At 44.4% G+C, this 6,212-nt stretch overlaps 1 pseudogene; it reads right to left on the minus strand.

Annotated features, from left to right (window-relative positions):
* Positions 1–5,476: 5,476 nt before the first annotated feature.
* Positions 5,477–5,594, minus strand: LOC126429272 (5S ribosomal RNA; annotated as a pseudogene).
* Positions 5,595–6,212: the final 618 nt, after the last annotated feature.

Below are 6,212 nucleotides of genomic sequence, written 5' to 3' on the forward strand. Positions count from 1 at the left end.
TAGCTCTTTTATATATTCTTCCCATCTTTGGAGGACATCGTCATGGTCTTTGTACACTACCTCTTCGTCTTTACTCAAAATTTCCATAGTAACACTTCCTGCTCTGTTTTGTTCCCATGCCATAGTCTTTACTCTGTTGTATAGTAAGTCGTATCTTCCCTTCCTGTCCAGTTCTTCAACTTCATCACATTCCTCTTTTAGCCATTTTTTCCTAGGCTGCTCTGTTTCTCTTCGCAATGCATTATTTAACCTTCGGTATATCTTTCTTGCATCTTCAGTGTTATTGTTTTTCAATTTTCTTCTCTCCTCCATCTTGGAAATCATTTCTTGTGTGACCCATGGTTTTTTTACCTTTTACCTTTTACACATCCTATATTTTGCTGTCTTGCTTTAATGATTCCTTCTTTCAGCATATTCCAGGACTCGTTGGCATTATCAGGCGGTCCTTTGTCTCGTAATGTGTTTAGGAACTCCCGAGACAGCATTTCTGTAATTTGTTCTTTGCTGGATCTTATCTTCTCTAAATCCCACTTCTTCACCATGGTCGCCTTCTTCAGTTTTTTCATTCTTATTTCTATTTCTTCCGTAAGTAAGTTGTGGTCACTATTAATATCTGCGCCTGGTAATGTGTGCACCTTCTTGATTCCATTCCTGTATCTTTCTTCTACCAGTATAAAATCGATTTGGTTTCTGTATTTATCCCCTGGTGATTTCCAAGTGTAGAGCCTCCTCTTGTGGTTCTTGAACCATGTGTTTGCCGCTATCAGCTGCCTTTCCCTGCAGAAGTCAATTAACCATTCACCTCTGTAATTTCTCTTTCCAAAACCATGACTTCCTACTATGTTTCCCTGTTTCCCTTCTCCCACAATGGCGTTCCAGTCTCCCATTACTATTTTGCGGCATTTTTTATTTTCGTCCGTTATTCTCTCTATTACATTGTACGTTTCCTCTACAATTTGGTCATCATGTTCTGAAGTTGGCATATACACCTGTACAATCAGTAAATCTTTTTGTGCTCCTTTCAGCCTTACACCAATAACCTGGTCATTTGCATAGTCTACATATTCCACACATTTAGCCAATTCCTTTGTCATAATCATTCCTACTCCATTCATTCCTTTTACTTCTCCTCCTGAGTAGTACAATACATATTCATCTGACTGCAACTCTCCATCTCCATTCCATCTTACCTCAGCAACTCCTACGAGGTCCATATGATTCTTTTCCATCTCTATTTTAAGGTTTTCTAGTTTTCCTGCTTGTAGCAGAGTTCCGACATTCCAGGTACCAATTCTCGTTTTGATTTTTTGCCTCCTTTCAAGTTGTCCCCCCCGGAGATCCGAATGGGGGACTATTTTACCTCCGGACACTGATTTAACATGAGAGGAAGCCATTTTTGTACGTAAAATGGAGACTGCATTATGCAGGGAAAATAATCTGCGGTGGTATTCCGTTGCCTTCCGCAGTTCTGGAGGCCGCCCCTAACATGGGATACAGACGCCTTTTGCAGCCGCCCGCTCCGGGTCAGACGCTGCATGAGAAGTATAGGTTGGAAAATGAAAGACCCCTAGCCCTCGAAACCTAATAGCGTCAGTGTCGGAAAAGAACAAGAGCTGGCCGAGGGTGGCCAGATAGGAAAGTTACATTGCTATTAAAACATCGTAAACTGTATTATTCCACATCAAACGTGTTTTTATTCAAAGGAGATAGTAATTCATTGTTTAGAAATTACTTCATTACAGGGCTATTACAAATGATTGAAGCGATTTCATAAATTCACTGTAGCTCCATTCATTGACATATGGTCACGAGACACTACAGATACGTAGAAAAACTCATAAAGTTTTGTTCGGCTGAAGCCACACTTCAGGTTTCTGCCGCCAGAGCGCTCGAGAGCGCAGTGAGACAAAATGGCGACAGATGCCGAGAAAGCGTATGTCGTGCTTGAAATGCACTCACATCAGTCAGTCATAACAGTGCAACGATACTTCAGGACGAAGTTCAACAAAGATTCACCAACTGCTAACTCCATTCGGCGATGATATGCGCAGTTTAAAGCTTCTGGATGCCTCTGTTAGGGGAAATCAACGGGTCGGCCTGCGGTGAGCAAAGAAACGGTTGAACGCGTGCGGGCAAGGTTCACGCGTAGCCCGCGGAAGTCGACGAATAAAGCAAGCAGGGAGCTAAACGTACCACAGCCGACGGTTTGGAAAATCTTACGGAAAAGGCTAAAGCAGAAGCCTTACCGTTTACAATTGCTACAAGCCCTGACACCCGATGACAAAGTGAAACGCTTTGAATTTTCGGCGCGGTTGCAACAGCTCATGGAAGAGGATGCGTTCAGTGCGAAACTTGTTTTCAGTGTCGAAGCAACATCTTTTCTTAATGGTGAAGTGAACAGACACAATGTGCGAATCTGGGCGGTAGAGAATCCTCACGCATTCGTGCAGCAAATTCGCAATTCACCAAAAGTTAACGTGTTTTGTGCAATCTCACGGTTTAAAGTTTACGGCCCCTTTTTCTTCTGCGAAAAAGACGTTACAGGACACGTGTATCTGGACATGCTGGAAAATTGGTTCATGCCACAACTGGAGACCGACAGCGCCGACTTCATCTTTCAACAGTATGGTGCTCCACCGCACTTCCATCATGATGTTCGGCATTTCTTAAACAGGAGATTGGAAAACCGATGGATCGGTCGTGGTGGAGATCATGATCAGCAATTCATGTCAAGGCCTCCACGCTCTCCCGACTTAACCCCATGCGATTTCTTTCTGTGGGGTTATGTGAGAGATTCAGTGTTTAAACCTCCTCTACCAAGAAACGTGCCAGAACTGCGAGCTCGCATCAAAGATGCTTTCGAACTCATTGATGGAGACACGCTGCGCCGAGTGTGGGAGGAACTTGATTATCGGCTTGATGTCTGCCGAATCACTTAAGGGGCACATATCGAACATTTGTGAATGCCTAAAAAAACTTTTTGAGTTTTTGTATGTGTGTGCAAAGCATTGTGAAAATATCTCAAATAATAAAGTTATTGTAGAGCTATGAAATCGCTTCAAGCATTTGTAATAACCCTGTACAATTATTAGATATCCAATGGTATTGTACATACCAAATTAAATAAAAATGTCCTGTTTCGTACCCTTCCTTTACTGCAATAGTAAATTTTAGAGGGTTTAATAATCGAGGGTCAAGGAATTTGTCTCAAGAAATAACAAGATATTCAAGCAGTCATGTGATGCACGAGGTTTTGTCACATGTCGATACCGATAGTTGACGAAATGCAGAATAGCACCTGATAAAATAAGAGGAGGAAATGTGGCATTTTGGATTGCTTTGGGGATTAGCTCATGAGAGTTACAGTACTGAAACGCATTCCTCGGAGTCGGGTATTACCAGACGATTGACTGTAATACCTTCAGTGGCTTCAGTACTTAACTATATGGTTAAAATCTCTGCAATACGCTTTTACGTCACTCATGGTTTTCTCAGAAAAATTACCTTGCGTTTAAGTTAGGATTTTAATTAGTCTTGTAATTAATTACAACACTATGATAGCTAAGAAAATTGCAACTGATCACATCACTACAGGTTAGCTGGATCACGTGGCTGGCTGGCGTTGTCCAAGTTAAATGCGCCGGTAAGTTGTTGCCCCGTGTCAGCGCCGAGTGGAAGCGCGCGTAACGCACATCATATAGCGTATCCTTACTATCGGCTGTGCTCGAGACAGTTTGGTTTCCGCTCCACGTGAAACGATATCCATTAGGTTCCAGCTAAGCGGAAGAATACATACTGTAATGTTTAGATCAGGTTCACTCATACGATGAACGCAGTACAGGGTTGCGAACTCCTGTGCCCTGTCCCATTCACCTATAATGACTGCTGCTACGCGGCGATCGGTGAGATCGCTACGCTGCAGCAGTGGTTAGGGAGCACAGTTCTCTCGCCGTTTCTCGCGGGGAGTTGCCAGCGCCGCTGTCGAAGTGTGCGCGGTTCCACTGTTTCACTTGCGCGGTTTAAAGCGCGCTAGACAATGACGCTGCGAGTTCGCAATGATCGCTCTTCTGCGTGGCGCTCTCCAACAGATCAGCACGAATACCGCTGCGGCTCGAGGCTTTCCGTTTTCCTGTTTCAAATATCTGAGTACTTCCTCATGACTGCTGCCGTGTCCAACTGTTAACTGCGGGGAATTAAAAAACAATGGCTCTGAGCACTACGGGACGTAACATCTACGGTCATCGGTCCCCTAGGACTTAGAACTACTTAAACCTAAATAACCTAAGGACAGCACACAACACCCAGCCATCACGAGGCAGAGAAAATCCCCGACCCCGCCGGGAATCGAACCCGGGAACCCGGGCGTGGGAAGCGAGAACGCTACCGCACGACCACGAGATGCGGGCGCGGGGAATTCATTTGGGAAACTAACAAAATCTCTCGTCTAAGTAGCGCTCCCCGAGAGATAAGCGCCGGCGGAAGTGGCCGCGCGGTTCTGGCGCTGCAGTCTGGAACCGCGATACCGCTACGGTCGCAGGTTCGAATCCTGCCTCTGGCATGGATGTGTGTGATGTCCTTAGGTTGGTTAGGTTTAACTAGTTCCAAGTTGTAGGGGACTAATGACCTCAGCAGTTGAGTCCCATAGTGCTCAGAGCCATTTGAACCATTTTTGAGAGATAAGCAAAAATACCACTGAAGCTCGAGGCTTTCCGTTTTCCTGTTTCAAATATCTGAGTACTTCCTCATGACTCCTGCCGTGTCCAGTTGTTAACTGCGGGGAATTCATTAGACACTAACACGAGGACGCCTAGAGAGTTGTAAATGCTTTTGATGATCCTTTCTGTACGTCTTTCCGAAGTAAATGGCAAGAGCCAATTTGTTCTACCTGTCATAAGGGGATTTCTCTCTTCTTTTCATTTCAGTGGCACTGTATACCACAACCTTCTGTTATTCCTGACAGGGCCCACTACCTCTACACTTGTATACCTGTATTTGCGCTATGTTTGCTATTCTCTGTACGACACACTGAATGCGCTCTGCATTTGGGATATAAAAGAGAAGACAAAAATGAGTCAACACCGTAGACGTGTTTTTTGTCAGGATGACATGAATGAGTCTTAATGGCGTACGATTGTAGGCGTCCAGAAGTACGGGCATTCCACGACATGGATTGTACAGGAGTTATATGCACCTAGGACTACTTCACTTATGTTATTAGGAAATGGAACCGTGAAGTGAGCGCTATACCCTATTATTGAAAAAAACTAAACTCCTCTCGAACAGGCCATGAAGGACCAACGGTACTGACTGGCCGCCGTGTCATCCTCAGCTCATAGGCGTCACTGGATGGGATGTGGAGGGGCATGTGGTCAGCACACCGCTCTCGCGGACGTATGACGGTTTCCGAGACCGGAGCCGCCACTTCTCAATCAAGTAGTTCCTCAGTTTGCCTCACAAGAGCTGAGTGCACCCCGCTTGCCAACAGCACTCGGCAGACTGGATGGTCACCCATCCAAGTGCTAGTCCAGCCCGACAGCGCTTAACTTCGGTGATCTGACAGGAACTGGTGTTACCACTGCGGCAAAGCCGTTGGCACCCGATTATTGACGTTTTACAAATTAAATGAAAAGGGCTTCACGACTCTAAAGCTGTACGAAAGAATCGTCATAAACAACCGTCAACGGCAGAACAGGATTTACAGTGCAGTTGACCGATAGAAATAAGTGCTGAAACGTACATTACTGCGGTTACTGTTCTGCTAACTTAACGTTCTCCATAGATGAGAAGCATTTCTATCTTCTCTTCGTTGCTGCGCATTATACTCACTTTTCAACTGAAGATGGTTGACTGAATGATCGGTGTGAGTTTTCCTTGTCTTTCCATTTGTTTGCTTTCAACTCCTTCTAGAGGACGGGTTACGTTACCCCGGGTGTGCTTGCAGAGGAGAGTCGTAATCAATTTTGTGTTACGTTTCTATTGTATTGATTGCATTTGTCTCTGTCGCCAAAAATGTTTATTTTCTATATTTTTTCACTTCTCACGACGAGTTTTGGTATCACCATTATCAGATATTACGTCAATACATAGTACCTTGTTATTTTATAAATTCCTTCATCACGTCAGTGCGCAAACTATCTCAGGCTATATGGGATGTTACAAGAAAAACATGTTAACTTGTAACATTTCTGATAATGGTGATAACGAAATTCGTC

This window comes from Schistocerca serialis, chromosome 1, assembly GCF_023864345.2.
Source record: "Schistocerca serialis cubense isolate TAMUIC-IGC-003099 chromosome 1, iqSchSeri2.2, whole genome shotgun sequence".
Classification (NCBI taxonomy): domain Eukaryota; kingdom Metazoa; phylum Arthropoda; class Insecta; order Orthoptera; family Acrididae; genus Schistocerca; species Schistocerca serialis.